Genomic DNA, 27167 nt, shown 5'->3' with positions numbered 1-27167 from the left:
GTACACCAGTAACTAGTATAACATTGTGTGACAACTATACTCAAAAAAAGTAAAATAAATGTGGTATATATATGTAATGGAACATTACTCAGCCATAAAAAGGGGGGGCATTTGTAACAACATGGATGGACCCAGAGGGTATTGTGTTAAGTGAAATAAGTCAGACAGAAAAAGACAAATACTATATGGTTTCACTTATACGTGGAATCTAACAAACAAAATAAACAAAAACCCAGAAAATGGATTCATAAATACAGAGAACCGGTCATTGGCAGAGGGAAAGGGGCTAGGAGGCTGGGCAGAATAGGTGAAGGAGATTAAGAGGTACAAACTTCCAGTTATAAAATAAATAAATCAAGAGGATGAAAGGTATAGCACAAGGAATATGGCCAACAATATAATAACTTTGTATGGTAACACAGTAACCTACCATGGTGACATTTTGTAATGTTTATGTCCTGTGAAAGGGAGGTAAATACACAACCCCTCCAAAGTCACCATAAGACCAAAGAGAAATGCTGACAAGTCCAGCTTGACAAGAAATCGTTTATTAAGGGTACTCAGAGACTGAAGCTGGTCTTGGGAAGACATGAGCTGAATCGACCTCCACAAAACTACCTCCCCTTAGACCTTCTTTTATAGCCTCAGAGGCTGAGGAGTATGTGCTTGTAGACCACCTGGGAGGAAATGCTTGAGAATCATCGTCCTATCTCCATAGGGGATCAAAGACATTATTCCCCAAGGGTGTGGTTAAAGAATGGGGATTGGGGAACACCTGGGTGTCTCAGTCAGTTAAGCATCTGACTCTTGATTTCAGCTTGGGTCAAGATCTCCTGGTTTATGGGATGGAGCCCCTTGTCAGGCTCTGCACTGACAGCACAGAAAATGCTTGGGAGTCTCTCTTCCTCTCTCTCTGCCCCTCCCCTACTTGCACTTGCTTGCAAGAAGGGAGGAAAGGAAAGGAGGCGGAGGGAGGAAAGGAAAGGAGGCGGAGGGAGGAAAGGAAAGGAGGCGGAGGGAGGAAAGGAGGGGAGGCGGAGGGAGGAAAGGAAGGGAGGAAAGGAAGGGAGGAAAGGAAGGGAGGAAAGGAAGGGAGGAAAGGAAGGGAGGAAAGGAAGGGAGGAAAGGAAGGGAGGAAAGGAAGGGAGGAAAGGAAGGGAGGAAAGGAAGGGAGGAAAGGAAGGGAGGAAAGGAAGGGAGGCGGAGACGAGGGAGGCGGAGACGAGGGAGGCGGAGACGAGGGAGGCGGAGACGAGGGAGGCGGAGACGAGGGAGGCGGAGACGAGGGAGGCGGAGACGAGGGAGGCGGAGACGAGGGAGGCGGAGACGAGGGAGGCGGAGACGAGGGAGGCGGAGACGAGGGAGGCGGAGACGAGGGAGGCGGAGACGAGGGAGGCGGAGACGAGGGAGGCGGAGACGAGGGAGGCGGAGACGAGGGAGGCGGAGACGAGGGAGAGAATGCTGGGGGGGGGGGCGGGAGTTACTGAAGAAGGTTTCAGGTCATAGAGTGATCATCACAGTGGATTTGTCCAGGATGGTGTTACTTTGTTTCACACAGTGTATAACTGTTGAGTAAGTATGTTGTGCACCTGAAAGATAATATTGTGTGTCAACTACACTTCAATTTTAGAAAAGAGGGTACAGTAGATAGGGTTGACTTGCATTTAGTTGAAAATGTCACATCATTGACACGACGACAACAGGTAAAATCATAGGAGTGGTCCTGACATTAGAAAGAACATTTTTTTTTTAATTTCATGGAAACCATTTATATTAATTAACAGGTTGTTGCAATAAACTTAATATATAATTTAAATCAGTTAAATTAAATCATTCACTTCAGAGATACTGAGATGTAAGATATGATGGATACATGTATCCTGCTTTATGGTATAGGAACCTTCTAGTATTCAATAGCGACTGAGAAGCTCCCCATCTTCATAATGTGAATGCCTACTTTCCCTCATTACTGAATTTTAGGGAATCTGACCTTCATGGAAAAAACAAAACAAAACCCCACACATCTCATTTAATCTCATTTTCTCTGCCACACTGAGTCCTTCTAGGAAGCAGTAGTTCCCACCCAGGTCAGGCCTCCACCATGTGAGCAAGCCCCCTTAGGGTTCTACCAACCTGAAACTCAACATGCTTCAGGGTCACTCACTTACATGGGCCCTTTCTATAGTCCTAGGAGGGGATGCTGGAGACTTTTTTTTTTTTTTTTTTTTTACACAAAAGGAACCCAACGTTTTATAAATTCGGGTCCAACAACACTTGTATTGGCTTTCACCCACACTGTCGCTCTGAGAGTGGCTTCTCCATGTTGGGAAAGGAAGCAGCAGCCTCCTACCTCTCTATCCAGGTTTTCGTTGTGCCACAGCATGGCAGCCATGGGCTTCTCAGGTACAACTCTAAGGACAGTGATAGAACTTAATCGTGAACAAATGCAGGAAGCACACCCTGGCCCCATCTAAGATGCTTAGGTCATTCCATACAAGCTATGATACGATGTTGTTTCCCTAATCACCCCAGGCTCTGGTATGGAGCCAGACAGCAGTTCCACTTTTTTCTTCCCAAAGGTTTCCCTTCAGAGTCCTTTGCTGTTCCTATGGCCAACTGGCCTTAGCCTAGACCACCTCAGTGATCAGACACATTGCAGCAACTTTGAAACTCAAAATATCCGTCTCTTTCCTATTCCTCCAGAAATGGCCTCTATGCAGATTTGACCAATTCCCCCCCCTCCCCCCAGAAACCTTCAATCAGAATAGTTTTGATGTGCAGACAGCCAGAAGCCATCTGCCTTCAGAGCTCAGGTTCCAAGTATTAGAAGCCTAAGGGGGAAATTGTCTCCATATACCTTTCCTTCATAAACATCAATGACTATTTATACCAATAAAATGAAATGGACCATTAAAAGGTCTTTTTCTCCCAGGACAGAGAAAGGCAGCTTCCAAAACATCTTCCTAGATATAAGTACATATGTGCTATAGCCTTTAAGTAGACTGATCTCATTCTCTCTCTCTCTCTCTCTCTCTCTCTCTCTCTCTCTCTCTCTCTCACACACACACACACACACACACACACACACACACACACACTTTTAGCACCTGAAAATTCTGTCTCATTGAATTCTTTTCAAAATGATTATATGGACATAAGTTTAATTAGAAGCTTCACCCAGTACACGGCATGCCTGGGTGGCTCAGTCAGTTAAGCGTCAGACCCTTGACTTCAACTGAGGTCATGATCCTGTGGTTCCTGAGATCGAGCCCTGGGTTGGGCTCTACACTAACAAGTTCCGAGTCACTTGGGATTCATATTCTCTCTCTCTCTCTCTCTCTCTCTCTCTCTCTCTCTCTCTCTCTCTCTCTCTCTCTCCCCCCACCCCCAAAATAAACAAATAAACTTAAAAAAATCTTCATCCAATACAAATTAGGGTTACCCGCTACCAACAGCAAGCCTATACAATTCTGGGACTTGTAAGATTCCTTTGAACTTCCAAGATACTGCCTTGATTTTCAAACACAGTAGAAATCTGGCTTTAAGTACCCTGGACACAACCCTTTTGTTGCTGCTATGGATGAAATTAAATCTTAAGAACCTGAACTGAATATGACCACCTTCATTTAAACCTCAGAAGAAATGTAACTAAGGCTTATTCAGGATTTACCTTTATATCAGAAAGGATAAATGTCTTGTATTAACTTGTCTTCTAATACAGTTAACTTAAGTGATGTAAGAGGCCATATTTCATTGCGAAGTGATTTTTTCACTCTTGATTTTTTCTAGAAAAAATCCAAAATCTTACGATATTTGACTTTTTAAAAAATATTTCCAGAAGCAACTATCTTCTCTTTCTAAACCTGTAAAAAGCCATGTGGGAATTGACATTATGAACTATTTTTAAAATTGGGGGATAAGTAAACTCAAGATATTGAAAAGAAACTAAAGATCTCAAGAAATTTTAAAAATGAGTAGTTAGGGGGATACTAATTCTAGAAATTATTAGGCATGTTTAACGTTAAAATAAATCAGTGTGGAACTAACAAAAGGTATCACTAGTACCTATGAGCTATTGTTTCCAATGATAATATTATAGGGACTCCCCAAACCTACCCTCAGCATAGTAACTTGAGGCTTCTGAACCTCTCTGATCAGAACTCTCAGTCAAAAAAAAAAAAAAAAAGAATTCTCAGTTTAGAGGATTGCACGTGTGCTTTTATACAGGAGTCTATGTTGAATGGCCAGTCCTGACCCAGTTCTTCAGCCAACTGCCTACAAGCTGTTCCTTCTGCTAGTCCATACAGCCCCTAGTGCGAAATTATTTTGCAATTCTCCTAGGGAAATTCATTTTTTTTAAAGACTCCCTTTTGTCTCTATACCAGTTCCTCAGTCTGTTGTCTCATGATTGATCTGTTTGCCTCTGCTTTATGTGTTTCAGAAACCCCTTGCAGCTCTGGCCTACAGGTCAGGTCCTCCTGGAGTTTCTATGTATTTTGAAATAAATATTCTCATTTCAGTGGGATTTGGTGTGGATATTTTAGGGTGAGTTTACCCCAAATCTCATCTTAATGAGAGTATGTATGTATTCCATTTCAATGGGATTTGGAGTGAACTCACATTCATGTGAGCTCATTCAGTCTAATTTGTTGAAGAACTCTTATATGTTATTTAGTAAAATCACCATCCCCCACACCCCCAGTGAGTTCTTTCTTTGCTATTCTGTTTTCCTCTGAATAACTTTTGACATTTTATATCTAATTCTTTAATTAGCTTTATTTTGTCCCAAATACCTATTGTCCCAGTATTATTTATAAAATTATTTGCATTTTTTGAAGGAAACTCATATGCATTTTTATCTTAAACACATGTCTAAAATACAGTAATTGAAAAGGAATTTGCAGATAAATGTGTTTGTTTGAAAAAGGAATTTTATATATAGATCACTACATATTATACATTATATATATATATCCATGCACATAGATAGAAATTTATGGAAGGATATAAATCAAACTGTTAATTGGAGTGTGGAAATGTGAGGAAATCAGAGATAAGGAAGGAATTTCCCCAGGGAAAAGCTCCGCTCCAAGATCCTGTGAATGAAGAGTAAAAAAACAGCTTATAGGCAGTCAGCAGAAGAAAGGGCTAGGACCAGCTGACTCCAGCATTTGCTCAAAGATAAAACCACAAGTACACACATTCACAAATCGAATGTTACTGCAAAACAATAGCTAACATGTATTAAACTCATTGTATGTGTCAGACATTGTTTTAAGAGCTTTATATGTACAGATTCATTTAATCCTCATAACTCTGGGAGATGGATACTACTCTTATCACAATTTTAGAGATAGGGAAACTGAGGCACAGAACAGTTTGGGCAATTTTCCAAAATCACACAGCTGTACTTGGTAGAGCCAGGATTTGATCCCAGCCGATCTGGTATTAGAGCCTACCCTTAGCCTGTGCTCCACTGCAGAGCCTAAAAGACCATCTCCCCAAAGTACAGCCTCTCTCCCACCCTTCTTAAAATTGTGATCTTAAAAGTCAAAGAAATGGATTTTCTTACATTAACAGTGAGTCTTATTTTCCTTTTTAATATTAGGATTATGGCTTTCTTATACACCTTTTCCATTATATTTCTTTATCACATCATGCTTTTTTCATTCTTTCCATCACACCATCTATTCTCATGAGTCCCTTGTCATTTCCCTGAAGACAGCCCTCCTGGGGATCTATCTGCCCATTCCTGCTCCCTTCCTTACCGATTGCTCTTTAGCATGGCTGTTTTCTTCACTGGTTGTCTGAACTGAAGCTTCGGTTTTCCAAATCCCATGTTGTTTTCCTCGTGCTTGGTTTGCCTCTACTTCTAGAGGGAGTAGCTCCTCAAGGCAATTACATTTTTAACCTCCAAACTTCTCTCGTGTAGAGAGAAGTAGAGAAGAGAAGAAGTAGCTCTTTTTCCGATAGTCTTTTATATACTTTTCTTTGCACTATTCCCCATGAAAACATCAGAATTTTTCTTTCAAGTTCTGTGTCCTTCAATTTTTTCTGCTGCTTCTACGATCAGTTTGCATGTTCACTTTTTTGTTCTTATCTGTCCTCTTTCATTTAGTTTCTTTTCCTTAAATATCTAACGATCTTTTTTCGTTCATTCACATCTAGGAATGAGAAACTCAATTGATTATTTTTAGCTCCTGTGGGTTCTTCCTCCCCAGTGGCAGGGTTGACTGCAGGGCTTCTGTAACTGGGTGCAGCCTATCCACTGGGAGCCTTCACATTAGGGCATCTGGGCATGGAGCAGGCAGGCAAGCTGTAGCTCCCTGTTGCTAAAATAAGAAAAGCTTTTCTTTGGTCGCAGCAGTCTTTAGTGTTTCTCCCTCTTGAATACGGCTGCCTATCCCTTTAGTTTGGCTGCATTTCTTGTTCAGACATCTATACCTTCCCCAGGAACAAACTCCTACTTAGGATGTTACTTTCTAAAATCTCCAAAATACATTCCCAAGACTCAGGTTAGTACTGCTTTTCTAATTTAATTGTTAGTGCTACTGTTCTAGTTATTATCCTCTTTACTGCACTAGTACTCTGTCTAGTTCTTGGTATTTGTTCACTACTTTTGGAGGATCAATGGATCTTGTCTTCTCAGGGTTTTTCATCACACACGTATTGTGTGTTTCTTCAACTCTGGTCCATCCAAGCTCACTGATATCTTTCTTCTGTGTGTACATTGCAATTTCCAGTCTGCTGATGGTGACTTGTCTTGCTTGCCAGTATTGATACCACTATGCCTACACAAATTCTCCAAATTTAAGGGATTGGGGTAGGTATTTACAGATTAGTCCCCTAATTTATTTGTTCCACTAGAGGCCATTTAAGCTAGTCATTTGCTGGAATAGCATTAGTCTCTTGATTCAAGCCACAGTATTATTAGCCTACCCTAAAAATGTTACACTGACTTTTTAAATACACCTTTAGTTCTATTTTAATTAACATAGGAATTTCTTGTAAAAATTCAACCAGTACTAATACAAAACCATCCTTGACTTCCCACTACCATCCTAGAGATGATCACTTTCAATATTTGCTTGTAAAACTTTCTATGGATTTATAAAGCTATATAAGAACACATAGAAATAGTTTTAAAATATAAATGTTATCATAATGTTAATTTTGTTTTGCAATTGTTTTATTTAATGATAGGTCTGAGAGCTTTATCCATGATCAATAAATATGTATCTATCTCATTCCTTTTAATTAGTTTGGACTAATTTAGTCCAAACTTTTAATTATAGTTTGGACTAGAGTTTAACCTCAAGTATTAGTTTTGCTATCACAGTGCTGCAGCAGACATCCTTGCACCCTTCTACTTGAACATGGGAGTATATAACTGGTCAAGAATGGACGTTGCTGGTTGTAAGGATATACACATTGGGTGAAATGGGTCAACTTTTTACATTTTAATTGAATAACCCATTAAAAAAATAAATTGAGAACATTAAATAGTTTAACCACTTGTAATCTCTACTTCATCTAAGAAGTGGTGCTACATTATAAATATTAAATTTGTTCTGAGAATCCAAGCATTTCATTATTTTCTATATATTTAGAAAAAATGATTTGACATACTAAGAAGAAAGAAAGAGGGGTGCCTGGGTGCCTCAGTTGGATAAATGTCTGACTCTTGATTTCGGCTCAGGTCACAATCTTCTGGTTGTGAGACCAAGCCTAGCATCAGGCTCCACTCTGGGCATGGAGCCTGCTTAAGATTCTCTCCCCCTCTGCCTCTGCCCCTTCCCCACTTGTGCATGCTCACTCTCTCACTCTCAAATTACATGTAGAAAAAATTCTATATAGATATATGTATATGTGTGTGTGTATATATATACAAACATATGTGTGTGTGTGTGTGTGTGTGTGTGTGTGTGTGTGTGTGTGTAGAAAATCTCTACAAAGGATTTTTAGATCTACAGAAAAGTCTTAAGATATAAAAGCCTTTCAGATGGATACATGAATGTGATAGCTTTTTTAGAAGGTATAAAAATATATAAAATACTATAGGTGTTTTGAGGAACTATATGTAATATTGTATAAAGAAACCAGAACAATGGTTCCGGTTTGGAGGGAAAGAGGAGAATAAAGGAAAAATAGATGAGAGCTGCAATCTAGGTTTAATTTCTCAAGGCGGTAAGTTGATGGATTTTCCTTTATTCTTTTTGTGGTCAAACTAAATACAGGTAGGTCAAGCATTAGATTTGTTCTACTTAATTTCAGTGTGGAGAGATTGGAGATCCTATTTGCAGGGAAAAGAACATGTTTACCAAAATATGGAAGTCAATAACTCTTGGTGCTAAGAAAACTGTATTAACCTAGAAAATGAGAAAAAGCTTGACAAGAAACTGTTATAGGCAGGGCTTCTGGGTGGCTCAGTAGGTTAAGTGTCTGACTTCGGCTCAGGTCATGATCTCATGGTTGATGAGTTCGAGTCCCACATCGGGCTCTGCATGCTGACAGAGTGGAGCCTGCTTGGGATTCTCTCCCTCCCCTCCTTCTCTCTGCCCCTCCCCTGCTTGTGCTTTCTGACACTCTCAGAATAAATAAGCTTAAAAAAATTGTATTAAATAAAAAGAAAGTGTTATAGGCATCTTCATGAATTACAAGTTGGTAGAGAGTCCCTATTTATGAGGCTATTGTACTTCCTAGAAACTTTAGTATCTGAACCTTTATATTTATACATTGTTATTGTATTTGTAGTTGTATATTATATGTATAATTAATAAGCCAATGTCAAATCCCATGATGCCCAGCTGTTATATTCCTTTTTTAAAATTTTTTTTAATGTTTATTTATTTTTGAGGCACAGAGCTCTAGCTGGGAAAGGGCAGAGAGAGGGAAATAGGATCGAAAGTGGGCTCTGCGCTGACAGCAAAGAGCCCAATGTGGGCCTCAAACCCACGAACCATGAGATCATGACCTTAGCCAAAGTCAGATACTTAGCCAACTGAGCCACCCAGGCACCCCCCTCCCCCCCTTTTTTTGTCTCTCTCCCAATTGCCATATTCTAAGAACAAAGATGTCCTTAAAATGAGGCTGAATATCTTAGCTTTCCTTTGTAGTGCTTTGGGTCCTCTTAGCCTCTTCAGTCAACAATTGCTATTTCTTCAACATTACAGCCTTTGACCTATTGAACACCAGATACCTGCAGGCTGCGCCCCCCCCCCCCACCTCCCTTTTAACCTTTAGCAGAGACTCATACTGGCAGAAGAGGGTCTTTTTCTTAACAGAAAAAGCTCCGCTTCCTGCCTAGTGGAACTTAATCTACCGGTTAGTTCTTAAAAGAGGAACTGACTAGAACAGTATTAACACAAATTCCCCAGAGCTCAAAGACCTCCCCAAAGAAGAGGCTGACATGATTTCTAGATTGCTCTTTGACATAAGTTTCTCAGACGTAGGATATTTTAGAGAATTTTACACAATACACTAGAAAACCACATCCCCCTCACATATGACCTCAGAGATTCACATTGTAACATATTATGTATATTTTCTATTATGTCTACCAGAAATGAAAAATCTCAGTGGAAATTTGGGAACTTTCTGGTCTTACACAAACAGAAAACAAACTTGGCTGCATTCTGGTATTGAATTGAGTAATAAAGAAATTGCCTCTTATGAGCTGCAGAAGAGAGATGATAGTTTTTATGTGGGTGACTTTTAAGAACTAGCAAATCACTAAGAAGACTGGGCACCCAAATTCCCAATCTTAAGAATATATTAGGAGTATAATTTTAAGATTAAAATATAAGTCCACAAATATATAGCTAAGAATACAAACTCCTAAGATGAGACAAGAAAAAAAAATACTGATATTTGACTTAGTTAGTTCTTCTTTCTGACAGGAGATTAAAGCTGCCTGTGAGATTTCTTTGACGCTGACTCACTTAATTCATTTAGACATTGCCAGCCAAGCAGGCTACAACAAAGCAGGTCTATTTTAACAAGCTCACTCCTGGCTGTTCTAATAAAGAAAAATAATTGAATTGCTGATTTTGATTTTTTAAAAATGTATTCAGCATTTGAGTTTTTGGCTTCGCACACCAAAAAAAAAAACCATACAAATATTTATTGCATCATCTTCCCCACAGAATTCATTCTAGGTACCCCTTAGACTAGTGTAGCAATGAAATATCTTCCTTGAGTTCAGTTTATTGTAATTTAACTTTTAAATTAAAACCTTAGAATCTTATTTGGAGCCAGCACCAGTTCTAAGCACACAGATCTGCATGAATAAGTGACTACGTTGATGTTAAGCGTGTCTATAGTCAGTGGATTTTCTCAAGAGGCAGCTGTGGCAGCAAAGAGGGAGTCTGTCAAAGTGGGCAGCATAGAGAGAGCCACAGCGGCAGGCTGGCAGCCACAGACATGGTTTTATTCAACCCGAACATGGTTTTTTAAAAAGCTGAACCAACATTTAGAAAACAGAAGATTCCACATAAAAATTCAGACTTGCAATTCCCTTGAAAATGTATAAGAACTAGCAACAGGGAGCCTCATTCCAAATCAGCGGGAGCTGAGTCACAGCAGCCTCTTCCATTGCTCAGTCTATGCATATGGACTTCACGAAGCCAGCCTCATTTGTATTCCCTGCCTAACCTCCACCACTTGAGCGGGAGACCACTAAAGCCGACAGTAAAGCAGAAAACAGAATTAAAAGACATATACTCACATCCCAAAGCTGGCACAAAGATAGTCTTTGTATTTGTAGATAAGCTAGCTCACATCCTATCTACTGGTAGGACTGGCTGTGTACATCCACTAAATGGCAGCTTCCATGGCTGGCCTATTGCATAGCAAGCTTGCTCAAGTGACAAATTACACTTTACTATAGAGTGGATGGTTCCTGTATCTTGTCTAGAGTGGGAGGGGAGAAGGTTATCATTAAAGTCATACCGAGGACTTAGAACTTTAGCTATGACCTAATTTGAACCTCACAATTGGGGTCAAGAGGTAGATATTTTACAGATTAGGAAGTCAAGTTAGGCAAAATAAAGCAACATACTTGATGATAAACAATTACTAAGTGGTAGGACCACTGTTCAAAGCCAGATCTTGTGATCAAAAACAAAATTTAAAAACCTGTTTTATCAGTTTTACCATAATTTTTAGACCTATTCCCCCTCTCTACAAAATGAGAAAGTATTAATCATTGGATTCTCAGTGGTATGCCTAATGTGGTAACCTAATGATATTTATAAAATGTTTGTGTTTCTATGGCATAATATTGGCTCATAATGCAACTATTTCAAGCTTTAAAAATGTAGAACTTTAAACAGAACCATTTTACCAATCTCCCAATGAGCAGTTATCTTTCCCTAGATCAGTTTGGCAGCAGCTGTAACAGAAACCCAATTAATAGTGACTCAAACACAGTAGAAATGTATTTCTCTTCACATATAGTCCAGGAGTAAGTCTACAGGTGGCATTGTGGGTCCAAGTGATCAGGTGCTAGGCTTTTTACTTGTTTCGCTGTCCTAGAGTGATGTTCTCATCACCCTTAGTATAAGACGGCTTGCCACCACGTTTGTAACTGTAGCACAGGTTGTAAGCACACATTATTTTTACTCAAAGCTCATTAACAAGAACTTAAACCATGCAGCCACACCTAGATGGAAGGGAGTCTAGGGAACATAGTCACTAGCTAGGGGCCATGTATCCAGCTCAAATAGGTTTATGGTAGAGGAAACCATTACTGTGAGACAACTATATACCTTGAGTACATCCTTTAAAACGTACAGAAGGTACTACATCAAACCACACTTCTCCCTTCAGAGGTGAAAACACCTCTGTTTCTTACAACCCGACTCTCCCCGTCTTTCCATTTTTAGATCATTGTTAAAGTCCTGAGCCAATTGAAAAGTCCTCCTTAAGTTAGATCTTACATCCACATTTAACTGCACATTTCTTGCCATTCTTTTTCAGTATTTCTCTCTCCCAATTTCATGAGTTTTCCTGCATTGTTCTCACTTGAGAATTACTATTTCCCTATGTTTCAACAAGTGTCAGTCTTCCTTTGGATTAATTCAAAATACAAATTTCTGATTACCTCCTGTGTGGAGGTAGAATGCTCATCTTAGGTGATGGGTGTGCAAATATATATTCAATGGTGTACTATTTTGACTAGAAAAAGACAAGACTGTTTATGTTTACATTTCTTAGCATCAGGTGTATGGAAGCATTTAACAAGTAGCAATCAGTGATAGCAACGCTCCTCACATTTTAACAGAATCATTGGGCATCCCATTAGGCAAGCAAAATTGCAACAGTTATCAACAATACTCATTTTGAGAATTTATCTGTAGAATCAATGCAGTCCTAATCAAAATCTCAGCAGGCTTTTTGGAGATATTGACAAGCTGATTCTAAAATTCAGATGGAAATGCAAAGGGCCAATAATAGCCAGAACAACCTGAAATAGAACAAAGGGGGAGGACAACCACTACCTGATTTCAAGTTTTATCATCAAGCTCCAGTAATCAAGGCACTGTGGGGTCAAAAATAGACAAATAGTCACTGGAACTGAATCCAGAATCCAGAAATAGACCCACACATACATGGGCAACTGATTTCAACCAAGGTGTCAAGGCAATTGAGTGGACAAAAAAATAGCCTTTTCAACAGGTGATGCTAAAACCATTGAACATGCATATGAAAGAAAATAAACTTTATCAATAGCTCACATATACAAAGATCAACTCAAATTAGATCATAGACCTAAATGATCAAAACCATAATTCAAAGAACACATTGATAAATAGACTTGGTCAAACTTTAAAACTACTCTTCTTTAAAAGACATGATTAAAAGAATGAAGAGACAAGCCAACAGAAAATATTTGCACCTATTTATCTGGTAAAGCACTTGTATCTGGAATATAAGTGAATCCTCAATTTGTTAATAAAAAACAACCTAATTTAAAATGGGAATGAGTATGCAAAAGATTTAAACAGACACATCACCAAAATGTAAATAAGACAGTATACAAGCACGTGAAAAAATGCTCAACACCATTGGTCATTAGGGAAATGCAAATTAAAACCACAATGTGATATCATTACAAATTGATAAAAATGGTTAGAATTTAAAAGGCTGACCATGCCAAGTGTTAGCAAGGATGTGGGGCAACTGCTGCTAAGAAGGTAAGATAAGGTGGTACAACCATTTTGGAAATGGTTGGGCAATTTCTTAAAAAGTTAAGCATACACCTTCCACATAATCCAGCCATTCCACTCATGAGGATTTTTCCAAAAGAAATAAAAGCATATGTTCATACAAAAACTTGTACATAAGTGTGCATAGAATATTTATAATAACCACAAACCACAAACAACTCAAACATCCATGGACAGATGAGTGGCTAAACAAATTGTAGTAGATCCATAAAATGGAAGACTATTCAGCAATTTAAAAAAGTGCTATTGATAGATGCAAAGACTTTGATCAATTTCAAAGTAATTATGCTGAGTAAAAGAAATCAAACAAGAAGAACACATATTATAAATCCATTTGTATAAAACTCTAGAAAATGCAAACTAATTCATAGTGACAGATCAGGTCAGTGGTTGCCTGGAGCAAAGTTACAAGGAGGAGTTTATTACAAAGGGACAGCAGGAAGGTTTGCTGTTGTTGTTTTGTACTTTTTGTATACAATACAGTAATTTAACACTTCTGTACATTACCCTGTGCTCATCACAAGCGCACTCCTTAATCCCCATCACCTATTTAACCCATGCCTCCACCCACCTCCCCTCTGGTAACCATTAGTTTGTTTTCTATAGTTAAGAGTCTCTTTCTTAGTTTACCCCTCTGTTCATTTGTTTTGTTTCTTAAATTTCATGGGAAGAAGGTTTTCTGAATGGTGGGAATGTTCTATATATGACAGTATCACACTATGTGTCAAAACTCACAGAATTGGATTGCCTCTATGATAGTTTAGGTTAAAATAAATGATCAATAAATGAATTGCTAGGACTTTTGTGTGTACAATGAAACAAAATAAATTTTTAATAGAAAATAATCTAAAATACTCCTGAATTTTCTCCACTTTTTCCCTTGATGCTGGCCTGTAACACAATACCAAAGTATAATTCAGGAAAGTTATATTTCAAGAGTTTAAAAGAGAGAGAGATCCAAGGGTAATGATCTTGTTCTGAAGAAAACTTCTAATACCTAGAAGAGTGAGTGGATTGCTTAACCTAGGCAAATTCCTCAATATTAGTTCTTACAACAATACTGGTGATAAGCATTAAACATCTGAGAGTTAAGTTCAAGAACCTGGAATGCAGACAGTACATATTCCCTATGCAAAATGAGAAGGCTAACCTGGACATATCCAATCTCCATTTCCTTAGAAATAATGGTCCACACCAAAAGACAAATGAACAAGCAAGTTCTAGCTCAATAGAACAGTTTTGAAACTCCTAGCAAATTCTCCTTATGATGAAATACCAATAAACAAAACAGATAAAAGTGATAGATAGGTACTTATTCAGTTAAGTTTAAATTTTCACATTTTAGTAGAAAAATGCATATTATTGCTTACATTTAAGTCACCATCTGGGCTCTAGAATTAAGAACTGGTTCAATTATTTAGAAAACATTCACTGAAAACAGCTTATGTCAAGCACTATGATAGATGATAGAGATACATCAGTGAGCAAGAGAGATTCACAATTTCATTCAGTTAACTTCTGGCATAGTTTAGAATCTCTTCCAGAAAGCCTAGCCGCAGTGATTTTAGCCTTGACAGGGTCAAAATAAAAATAGCCAACCACCAATCTTCATCCTTCTCTCTCTCTCTCTCTCCCTCCCTCCTTCTCTCTCTCTCTCTCACTTTCTCTCTCTCTCTCCCTCCCTCTAGATATAGCTATAGATATTTAGATACAGATACACACACACACACACACACACACACACACACACACACACACACACCCCTATGGCTGGCTTATGTCCCAATAAAATTGAAACTTTACTTAATACACCTAAACTACTCAACATCATCATTTAGCCTAGATGTTGGGCTAGATGGCCTAGAGTTGGGCTAAGTCATGTAACACAAAGCCTATTTTATTTTATTTTTTTTTTATAATTTTTTTTTTAATTTTTTTTCAACTTTTTTATTTATTTTTGGGACAGAGAGAGAGACAACATGAACGGGGGAGGGGCAGAGAGAGAGGGAGACACAGAATCGGAAACAGGCTCCAGGCTCTGAGCCATCAGCCCAGAGCCCGACGCGGGGCTCGAACTCAAGGACCGCGAGATCGTGACCTGGCTGAAGTCAGACGCTTAACCGACTGCGCCACCCAGGCGCCCCACAAAGCCTATTTTATAATAAAAGGTTGAATATCTCATGTAGTTTATTGAATACTATACTGAAAGGAAAAAACAGAATGGTTCTATCAGTTGTTTACCCTCCTGATCACAGGGCTGACTAGAAGCTGTGGCTCACTGCCCCTGCCCAGCATTAGGAGAGATTATAGACTGCATATTCCTAGCCCAGGGCCCAGGTAAAGATCAAAATTCAAAATATGGTTTCTAATGAATGTGTATTACTTTCACATCATTGTAAAACCAAAAAATTGTAAGTTGAACCACTGTAAGTCATGGACTATCTGCATATTTATATGTATTTTAGGGTTGCCAGATAAAATATAGAACTTCTACTCTAACTTGAGTTTCAGCTAAATTGTGAATAAAATTTTAATATAAGTATGTCTCAATATTGCATGGGACATACTTACACTGAAATTTTAATTTATTGTCTAGCTGAAATCCAAATTTAACTGAATATCTTGGTGGTTGTTTTGGGCTAAATCCGGCAATCCATTTATATTTATATTCTATATTTTATAGAATATATTTTATGTATTTTATACATACACACATATACACGTGTATATATATAAAATATGTGTATACACGTGTATATATATATACACACACATATATACACATGTATATATATTAAATATATATATAAATATATATATTTAATATATATTAATATATATTTTAATATATTATATATTTTTATTTTTATATATTTTAATATATATTAATATATATAATATATATTTATATATATATATATATATATTGAGGTTACCAGATATCTTTATCTACAGAAACAGCCATATATATATGATGTATGTCATGTCTGTTTTTAGGCAACTTCTTGCAGAAACTTCCAAGATGAACTATGTGCAAATTATCACCCTAGGTAATTAAACATAATGATCAGTGATTTAAAGTTATTTGGTATAAATCAATTAAGTAATATAGACCAATTACCAAAACTAATTATTTTTATTTATTTATTTTTAATTATTTTTTTTTTATTTTTAAAAATTTAAATCCAAGTTAGTTAACTTATAGGATAATAATAATTTCAGGAATAGAATTTAGTGATTCATCACTTACATATAACACCCAGTGTCCATCCCAATAAGTGCCCTCCTTAATGTCCCTCACCCCCTTTAGCCCAACCCCCCCACCAAGCAGCCTGCCAGAAACCCTCAGTTTGTTCTCCGTATTTGAGTCCCTTATGGTTTGTCTCCCTGTTTTTATATTTATGCTTCCCTTCACTTATGTTAATCTGTTTTGTATCTTAAATTCCACATGTGAATGAAGTCATGATATTTATCTTTTTCTGACTTATTTCACTTAGCATAATATCCTCTAGTTCTATCAACATTGCAAATGGCAAGATTTCATTCTTTTTGATCACTGGATAATATTCCATTGTATCTATATACGTCATCTTCTTTATCCATTCATCAGTCAATGGATATTGGGCTCTTTCCATACTTTGGCTATTGCCAACAGTGCTGCTATAAACATTCAAACTGGCACATGCACCCCAATCAGCATTCCCATATCCTTTGGATAAAAACCGAGTAGTGCAATCGCTAGGTCATAGGATAGCTCTATTTTTAATTTTTTGAGCAATCTCCATACGGTCTTCCAGAGTGGCTGCACCAGTTTGCATTACCACCAGCAGTGCAAAAAGAGATCCTCCTTCTCCACAACCTCACCAATATCTCTTGTTGCCTGAGTTGTTAATTTTAGCAACTCTCACAGGTGTGAGAACTGCATGAAATTGTGAATCTCTCTTGCTCACCAGTGTATGTCTATCATAGTGCTTGACATAAGCTGTTTTCAGTGAATGTTTTCTAAATAATTGAATGAACCAGTTCTTAATTCTAGGGCCCAAAGGTGGTATCTCACTGTGGTTTTGATTTGTATTTCCCTGATAATGAGTGATGTTGAGCATCTTTTTGTGTGTCTGTTAGCCATCGGGAGGTCTTCTTCAGAAAAGTGTCTATTCAGGTCTTCTGCCCATTTCTTCACTGGATTATTTGTTTTTTGGGGTGTTGAGTTTGATAAGTTCTTCATAGATTTTGAATACAAACCCTTTACTGGATGTGTCATTTGCAAATATCTTCTCCCATTCTGTATGTTGCCTCTTAGTTTTTTTTTATATTTTTTTTTTTGAGAAAGAGAGAGAGTGTGAGCACAAAGAGGGGCAGAGAGGGAGACACAGAATCCAAAGCAATTTGCCTCTTAGTTTTACTGATCGTTTCCTTCTCCGTGCACAAACTTTTTATCTTGAGGAGGTCCCAATAGTTCATTTTTGCTCTTGTTTCCCTTGCCTCTGGAGACGTGTTGAGTAAGAAGTTGCTGCAGCCAAGGTCAAAGAGGTTGTTGCCTGCTTTCTCCTCTAGGATTTTGAGGGCTTCCTGTCTTAATCTTTAGGTCTTTCATCCATTTTATGTTTATCTTTGTGTTATGGTATAGGAAAGCGGTCCAAGTTCATTCTTGTGCATGTTGCTGTCCAGTTTTCCCAACACCATTGGCTGAAGAGACTGTCTTTGTTCCATTGGCTATTCTTTCCTGCTTTAGCCGTACATTTGTGGGTCCATATCTGCGTTCTCTATTCTGTCTCATTGATCTATGTGTCTGTTCTTGTGCTAGTACCATACTGTCTTGATGATTACAGCTTTGTAACACAGCTTGGAGTCCAGAATTGTGATGCCTCTGGCTTTGGTTTTCTTTTTCAGGATTGCTTTGGCTATTTGGGGTCTTTTCTGGTTTCATACAAATTTTAGGATTGTCTGTTCTAGCTCTGTGAAGAATGTTGGTGTTATTTTGGTAGGTATAAGATTAGGTTGTGTATTTGAGACCTTTCCTCCTTCTTTAGGAAGGCCTAGAATGCGATATACTTCCCTCTTATGACTGCCTTTGCTGCATCCCAGAGGTCTTGAGCTGTTGTGTTTTCATTTTCATTGGCTTCCATGTACTTTTTTATTTCCTCTTTAATTTCTTGGTTAACCCATTCATTCTTTAGTAGGATGCTCTGTTAATCTCGAAGTACATGATCTTTCCAAATTTTTCCTCTTGGTTGATTTCAAGTTTCATGGCATTGTGGTCTGAAAATATGCAAGGTATGATCTTATCTTTGTACTTATTGAGGGCTGATATGTGACCCAATATGTTATCTATTCTGGAGAATGTTGCATGTACACTCAAGAAGAATGTGTATTCTGTTGTTTTAGGATGAAATATTCTGAATCTGTTAAGTCCATCTGGTCCAGTGTGTCATTCAAAGCCATTGTTTTCTTGATTTTCTACTTAGATGATCTGTCTATTGTTGTAAGTGGGATATTGAAGTCCCTTATTAGTATGGTATTATTATCAATGAGTTTCTTTATGCTTATGATAAATTTATTTAGATTTGGGTGTTTCACATTGAGGGCATAAATATTTACAATGGTTAGATCTTGGTGGATAGACCGCTTAATTATGATATCATACCCTTCTTCATCTCTTATTACAGACTTTATTTTAAAACCTAGTTTGCATGGCTACTATAGCTTTCTTTTGATAGATGATAGATGTTTCTCCATCCCCTTACTTTGAATCTACAAGTGTCTTTGGGTCTAAAATGAGTCTCCTGTAAGCAGCAAATAGATGAGTCTTGTTTTCTTATCCATTCTGATGCCCTATGTCTTTTGATTGGAGGATTAGCCCACTGACATTTAGAGTGAGTACTGAATTTAGCACCATTGTGTTGCCTGTTGAGTTGGTGTTTCTGGTGATGTTCTCTGGTCCTTTCTAGTCTTCATTGCTTTTGGTCTTTTTTGCTGTTTTGTCTTTTCTCCACTCAAAGGGTCCCCCTTAAGACTTCTTGCAGGGCTGGTATACTGGTCGTGAACTCCTTTAGTTTTTGTTTGTCTGGGAAATTATCTCTCATTTTATTTTGAGACACAACCTTGCTGGATATAGAATTCTTGACTATATATTTTTCTGATTCAGCAGGTTGACCATATCTGACCACTCCTTTCTGACCTGCCAAGTTTTTATGGATAGGTCTGCTGTGAACCTGATCTGTCTTTCCTTATAGGTCAAGGACTTTTCCCCCATTGCTGCTTTCACAATTCTTTCCTTGTCTGTGTATTTTGTGAATTTTATTAGGGTATGCCTTGGTGATACCTGGTTTTTGTTGAATCTAATGGGAGTTCTCTGTGTTTCTTGGATTTTGAGGTCTGTGTTCTTTCCCAGATTAGGAAAGTTTTCTGCTAGAATTTGCTCACATAAACCTTCTGTCCCTTTCTCTCTTCATCTTCTGGGACTCCTATGATTCGGATGTGTTTCCTTTTATGTAAATTAAACCATTACAATTGGAAATAGTGAGCTATCAGACCAGTTTTCTCTGAGGCTACTGATAGTTCAAGAGAACAAAACATTAGCATGTATCAGAGGGGTTCATACAAAAAATGAGAAAAGTCACTAAGCTACCAGGTAAATAAGAAAAACATCTCCCTGTTTTACCCTACTAAAATTAACATCTTTTATACTAAGAAGAGATTCTAGGAAATGATTCCATTACCCACCTGTCTATTCTCAACTCCAGGCTACAGACCTATTTTGACCTGCTATCCTGACCATTGCAGAGCTGGGTGTTAACATGGCTTTGGGCTCTGAGGACATCCAGGGAAAGACCCAGAGTGAGGCTTTCCTTTAGGGCTGGGCAAGAGCTGGACATCTGCATCAGACTGCCCAGGACAAGGATTAGAAAGAAGTTTTGGAAAAAACTTGTCCCCCAGGGATCTTCTTACCATGGAAAAAATATCACTATATGACCTACATTAAGGGGTCAGAATTCCCCACTAAATAAGCCAAGCAAGTGCTGAGTGACTGTGCTGGTCCTCCCATTCTGGAGGCTGAAGGTAAGAGGAGAGATTGGGATCCTGGTGTCTTCTTTTGGTAGCCATCCTAGAGACTGGCAACCTGACAACCCTTGCACTATCAGCCAATGTGGGACTGCCACCGTCCATTACTTGCTGTACTGCCACAAGTTGGGTAACCAGCCCAGAACAAGGTAATGATCTAAAAACCCAGCTAAAGGGCCCAGAAGCCAGAGAAAGAATGATCAGTCAGGACAAATGCAACTTTCCTGGTAGAAAAAAACTGCTCTAAGAGAAAGATAGAAGAAAAGGTGTTCAGGAAGATTCAAATGAAGCACACCACATACACCTGCACCCACATTATCTGGAGCTAAAACAAGTCCTAATTTACCTATGAAAAAATTCAGCACATGAATAGAAGATGATTATAGGGTCCAAAAAGAATGACCTAGAAGACTACAGAAGAAATAGTTCCACACACAGGCATGTGAAATCATGAAAGGGCAGGTAAGACAATCTGAAGATAGATTTTGTAGATATAACATCTCATAGGAATTCCTGATATATAGATTATTGGATTGGTGACAAAAAATTTCTTGAGCCAAAGAAAGATTAGAATCTGCAGACTGAAGGAAATTGCTGACCATTAGGCACTGGTGAGAAAAGGACATGTACCTGGGTATACTCAGGTGAATTCCTGGCCCCCCACTCCCAAAATGATAATAATTGGCAAGCATAAAAAGCAACTTATCTACATGAAATATGATAGTACAGAAAAAAAAACCAAATTGTTATTGTAAGAATTAATGCACCAGAACTAACGGTAAAGTAGAAATATGTACACTAACAAGGGAAGAAATAGCATGAGGAGGAAGTGATTAAACCAGCAAAAATAAGGAAAAAGACAATATTTTTTTAAAAGTGGACAAAAAGGATAAAATGAAATAGATCTATTATTACATTAAATATCAGTGGACCAATGTCTTCCATTAAAGTCAGAGATTGCCATATTGGTTAATACAAAACCCAACTTAAAGCGGTAAAGAAAGGTTAAAGATAAAGGGATACACAAAAATATCAAACTAATGCAAATGAAAAGTTAAGAGTGATATTTAGATCTGATAAGGTTGATTTGCTATATGGTAAAATTTGCATTTTTGAGATTAATAATTTTAATAAATTGGAGAATGAAGGAACAAGACTAGCTAGAGGAGAAACTTCTGAACCACCCCAACTTCAGGAGGTGAGTTTTGGTGTTTATCAAATTAAAATGGAGAACATTTGTTTTAAAACTTTGTTAGTTCAAGGAAATAAGCAAAATCAAATAGTATTTAATTTGGTGTGATCCTTGGGAACTTTAACATCACCTGAAAACTTGTTAGTAATTAGATTTTAGGGCCCCACCCTGGACTCCTAAAAACTCTGGCCTGCAGATAATTCTGATGACATTGAAGTTAAACACCCATCAAGATCATTAGGCTACTTTCTATAAAATTATTTTCTAACAAAAATGATTATTTAATGATATAACACCTCGTAATAGCCATACCAAAACTTCAGTCAGCCTCACAATACGGCAGCTAAAAAATATTAAGCAAAAATTCTTGGAAATGTAAAGAGAATTGATAAAACTACAACTAGATAGACTTTAATAGAGGTCTTCCAAAATTGGATACACCTAGAAGACAAGTCAGTAATTTTATAGGATATATGTAGAACTTGAAATCCTTTTTAGAGAATATATCTTTTCTCCCATAGGTTCATAAATATTTTTTTAAAAAATCAATCATGTTATTTGGCCAAAGAGAAAAGCTTCACAAATTAAAGTTTCAAAAAATATATACAGAAAAAGACTTTCAAGTTATCTTCCTTGACCACACCCCAATAAAATTATAGAAGTTTTGGTTTTCAGAAAGTTAATCCATGAATCAAAAATAAAAAGTGAAATTACAAACTGTTGAGAAAGCAATTAGTGAACAGCAAAATCTAGACCCTGAATTCGTTAAGTATCTTTATTATTAAAGAGAAAAGCAGGAAGACAAAGAAAACTTGTACTCATTTATCAGAAATTAGGAAATGGATAAGAAACAAAGAATTAAAGTAAAAGCTGAAGTAAACCAGAAAAAACAAACTGAAATAAGGCAGATAAAGGATAAATAATCCAAAAGTCGAAAAAAATTTAAGACCAATAAAACAGATAAACTGTGACCTTGATTAAAGGAGAGAGTGCACATGTTAGCACACATGGGAGTGCACTTGGAAAAACATGCAGGATTAAAAATGAGAAGGAGACAAACCACAGATCCAGGCATGATTAAAAGAATTATAAGAGATTACTGCTTGCAAGTCAATGGCTACAAATTTGAAAACACAGAGGAAGTGAATGATTTCCTAACAAAATATAAATTACTTAAATTGCCAATCACTGCAGAAGATGTCGGGCTGGTGATTAAGAATCTATCATGGATAAAGGCCCAAAGACCAGATGGGTTTAATTTTTAAATAACAGATGATTCCAATGTTTAAACATTTCCAGGCCATGGAAAAGGGGAGGGAAAAAAATCCCAATTTTATGAAGTCAGATTAATTTTAATTTCAAAGCCTAATATTTTTAAAAATGCTAGACCCATCTCACTTAAAATTGAAGATACAAAAATTTTGACTAAAGTATTAGCAAATAAAATGCAGCTTGCTTCTGTCTTAGATCCAGGTTCCCTGGATAGACTCTGAGGTACAAATATGCATGCCAAAGATTTTTGGGGCTAGTGCTCTCAGGAACACCTTTAGGAAAGTGAGTGGTGGCAGGTGGGGTAGGGACAGAAGGTGAACCCCAGTTCAGTTGCAACAGTGGCTTCAGCCTCACCCACGGAGCGCTCTGAACCAGCCATGGAGGGCAGACAGCCCCCAAAGGAGAAACTCTGCTGAGAGCTGTCAGCAACCCAACACTCCAGACAGCTGGGTGAGGGAAGGAATGCCTCCTGCTGAGAAACTCTGCTGAGAGCTGTCAGCAACCCAACACTCCAGACAGCTGGGTGAGGGAAGGAATGCCTCCTGCTGATAGCCACAAGGGAGCAGGACACCACGGCCGCTCACGAGAGTCAAGTAACTAGAGTTTCAAAGGATACTATATGAACAAGTAGAGTGTATTCCTTTTTTTTTTCCTTTTTAAAAGTGTATTCATTTGAGAGAACAAGTCAGGGGAGGGGCAGAGAGAGAGGGAGAAAGAGAGGATCCCAAGCAGGCTCCACACTGTCAGCACAGAGCCCAACTTGGGGCAGGAAATCACTAACCATGAAATCATGACCTGAACCAAAGTCAAGAGTCAAATGTTTAACCAACTGAGCCACCCAGGCACCCCATTAGAGTGCATTCTTGATTATAAGTGTGGTTTGATTTCAAGAAACCTGTCATCATTATTCTTTGCATCAACAAACTTTTAAAAATTGCAAGAAGATCACACAATTATTAGATGCTGAAAACACATTTGAGAATTTTGTTAATTCATCAGCCATTTATGATGCGTCTAGTTTTACATATTGCAGATTTGCGAACATATCATATTCAGATTTATGTGCGTGTAATCTTTTCTTTTTCTTTCTTGGCTTTCCCACTACATCTCCACCCACATCAACCCCAGTACAGTAAGCAGAAAATAACTATAATATGCTGGCTCTGAGTGGATATAGATTTAAACTTGTCCTAGATTTGTTTCAGGGACGAGCATCCTTGCTCTATCAGGTTTGCTTTTACATAGGCATGTGCTGGAGAATTTTTATCTAATTAAAAACGTCTATCTCCAAAGCCACTCTCTAGCTGTGCATTGAGCACACCACCAATGGTATTCCCTGAAGTTAATTGACTCTGCCAGGATATAAATAAAAATAAGTAAAAGCTAGAAAAATCTTCAATGTGTGACCATATGTCCAAACAGAAAGCACATATCTTCGTGGAACTATAGGTGTAAAAGTAAATCATCACCTAGTTGTCAGAGAATTAAATCAGATCCATTTAGAAATTCTCAATCTAACTTTATCAATGGCAAATATTCCCCCAACAAATACCCCTAACCATAAAAGATTTACAAAAAAGGGCTCACATAGGACAAAAATGTGCAGACTCTAGGTCTCTTGCAGATACACAACACACATCAAAAATTAATCTGGATCCTTACCTTTGCAGATTTCATCTGGGGGCTTTATAGGTGGAGAATCTCAATCACTGGAAGAGCAGGTAAGACTTAAAAAGCACATCTAGGTTCAAAGATTGTTAGAACCATAGCTTGTCACCTATAGAATTCACTAACTCTGGAGGCTTAACCACTCTAGGCACAGCTCAGAGGCATACTCTCTGAAAGAGCAAGAATGGCTCAGGCTCTGTGTTTGGCTCCCTGATACCTGTTTGCACACGCCCCAGCCCAGGTGTGGATCCTTAGGATCACCAGCTGAAATTAGGAAGCACAATTGCTTTCCCCTGCTTGTCATGCACAAACCAGGACAATCTCAAACCAAAAGAATTTTTAGAGGCTGCTCATTCCCAGAATAAGTTTTCTAGATTTGATTCTAAATGTTTTCTGGTCTGTCCAGGGTCAAGATGATTTTCTCCTTGTAGGCAGAGCTTCATGGAAATCCTAATGATAATAGAAGTTTTCTTGATAAGTATTTTATCAGGGCCCAATTGAATTTCAAGTTTAATATATGCGAGCTAAGTCATCTTAAAATATTGATCTCAAAATAGAAGTGAGATGCCCATTGTGATCTCAGTACTTCGTCTGGTGACGAACACTCCTTTTCCTCTGGATAGGAGCTGAATGAGTGCCACTAAGATTTTCTTCTACAGTTTTCCTTTTTCAGTGTTGCCAATTCTAACTAATCCCCCTTCAAATCAGTTCATTCTTTTTTACATATGTAGAGCTAAATTCATATCTGCTGGGAAATTTTTAGTATGTTGCTGGTAACTTGATCCTTTTCTTAGTATTGATACAACATAAAAACAGAAAAAAACAAACCTAAAACTGAGTCTAGATTATATAATGTTTCAGATAATATTTTCTTTAAAGAAATTTTAAAAATCAAGAAGAAAAACAGGTCATCCTTTTTTTATTTTTTGTTTGCTTGTTTTTACATAAAAGAAAGACCTAGCAAAAGTAGATAGGAACCACTTATTTCAAGCAGTTGAGGTCTTCATCCTACTGGATACAGAACTGGACTGGACCAGTCCTCTGGACCCTTTCCCAGCTCTATATACATGGCTCATGTGACAAAAGATACTTGTTCACATATCATTCTTCCACTGACAGTGAGAACATTTGTGAAACAATGTAAATAATTCTGAAGTGCAACAGATTTCCAATTCTTTATAAGAAACAGATTTTTTTTTTGGACTAGAGATAATTAATTTCATATTTTCCATCCATTTCAGTGCTACTTTCCCAAGCCTTTATTTCTTTTCATTTTAATTCTCCACAAATTCCTTGCTGGAAATCTACAAATTACATTTAACTACACAGAGGTAGTTAGATGGTGCATGCATAAATTTCATGTTTTAATTATTCTTTCATCCTTTTGTTAAATCAGAGTAATATGTATCTATTCAACTGGTCTAAAAACCAAGGTCAATTTAGTTAAGCTGTAATGTTAAAACAACCCAAATCACGTTGTATTGAATCCATCTTGCTAACAACATGATTACTTTTTGTCTTTATTTTTTTCCTTAAAACAAACACAAACGAAAAAAAACAAAACAACAAAAACAAAAAACCCACCTCGCAATGCCAATCAGAATAATGTTGTGGCATTGAATTAAGGTAGAAGAATCTAGATGGAGGTTTAGCAATAGTGATTGGCCAGCTTCTCAAATGCAATTTTGTGCTGAAGAAAATAATTGCCACATGGTCTGGCTTCCACCTGTAATCCTGCCCTAGGAGTGATTCTGTAGCTATACCTGCACAACCATAGTGAATACAGGAGTAAGATTATATTACCAGTCCTGATCACCCAAAAGTCAACCAATGGTTGAGTTTTATTTCTTTGCCCGAATCGACTACTCTCCTTTCCACCCGTGCAGATGTTTGCCCATGTTCTTTTCATTCAACACTCATTCCTTTCACCTACCCTGGACATGTAAAGGATTTCTTTTTGACAGCGCTGGAATTTGTATAGGAGGAACCTATGGACAGTACTCTGCTTAGAACTGCGAATGGGGAGAAGCAAACATTCTGTTTTTCTTAGTTGTATGTTAACTGAAAATGAGTTTGTGGGAGTGCTTAAGATTATGGTGGAAGGTGTTGAAAAAAGAGAGACCTTACCCAGGTGATAGATGAGCCACAAGTCAAGACTCCTACAGAGGAGGGGCGCCTGGGTGGCGCAGTCAGTTAGGCGTCCGACTTCAGCCACGTCACGATCTCGCGGTCTGTGAGTTCGAGCCCGGCGTCAGGCTCTGGGCTGATGGCTCAGAGCCTGGAGCCTGCTTCCGATTCTGTGTCTCCCTCTCTCTCTGCCCCTCCCCCGTTCATGCTCTCTCTCTCTCTCTGTCCCAAAAATAAATAAAAGTTGAAAAAAAAATTAAAAAAAAAAAAGACTCCTACAGAGGAATCATGTCACATTTTGAAGTGAGACCACCAGGATAGAACATAACTAGAGTCCAGAGTCACAGCCAGGTAAAGGGAAATGGAATGCATGGAGTATGGTTGATGGCAACCACAGGGTTCCATTAAATACCTTTAAATAAGGCACATCCTTTTGCCAGATATTGATTGTCCATTAATGCTACAGCTGAGTACCACCAGGGGCGATTCCATAATTAAGTCGTCCTAAGCCTCAGGAGTGAGAAATATATGTACTTTGAGTTCCTCTGTAACATTTTCCTAAGGATCTGCCAGGAAACTAATGTGTTACAGGGTCCTTCCTCAATTTCTAGTTATGA

At 37.9% G+C, this 27167-nt stretch overlaps 1 long non-coding RNA gene across 3 annotated transcripts in view; it reads right to left on the bottom strand.

Moving 5' to 3' along the window:
- LOC109499753 overlaps positions 1-26652 on the bottom strand; it is a 224202-nt gene extending 197550 nt beyond the window's left edge. Inside the window, exon 1 of one of the 3 annotated variants that reach the window (XR_006597946.1) lies at positions 24418-26652. This is a non-coding gene — a long non-coding RNA (uncharacterized LOC109499753). The remainder of the gene's footprint in view (positions 1-24417) is intronic. The other 2 variants (XR_006597945.1, XR_006597944.1) reach the window with 2 other exon arrangements.
- Positions 26653-27167: the final 515 nt, after the last annotated feature.

This window comes from Felis catus, chromosome B2, assembly GCF_018350175.1.
Source record: "Felis catus isolate Fca126 chromosome B2, F.catus_Fca126_mat1.0, whole genome shotgun sequence".
Classification (NCBI taxonomy): Eukaryota; Metazoa; Chordata; class Mammalia; order Carnivora; family Felidae; genus Felis; species Felis catus.
The sequence above is the reverse complement of the archived record's forward strand: the minus strand, read 5'-3'. Positions and strand labels throughout refer to the sequence as shown.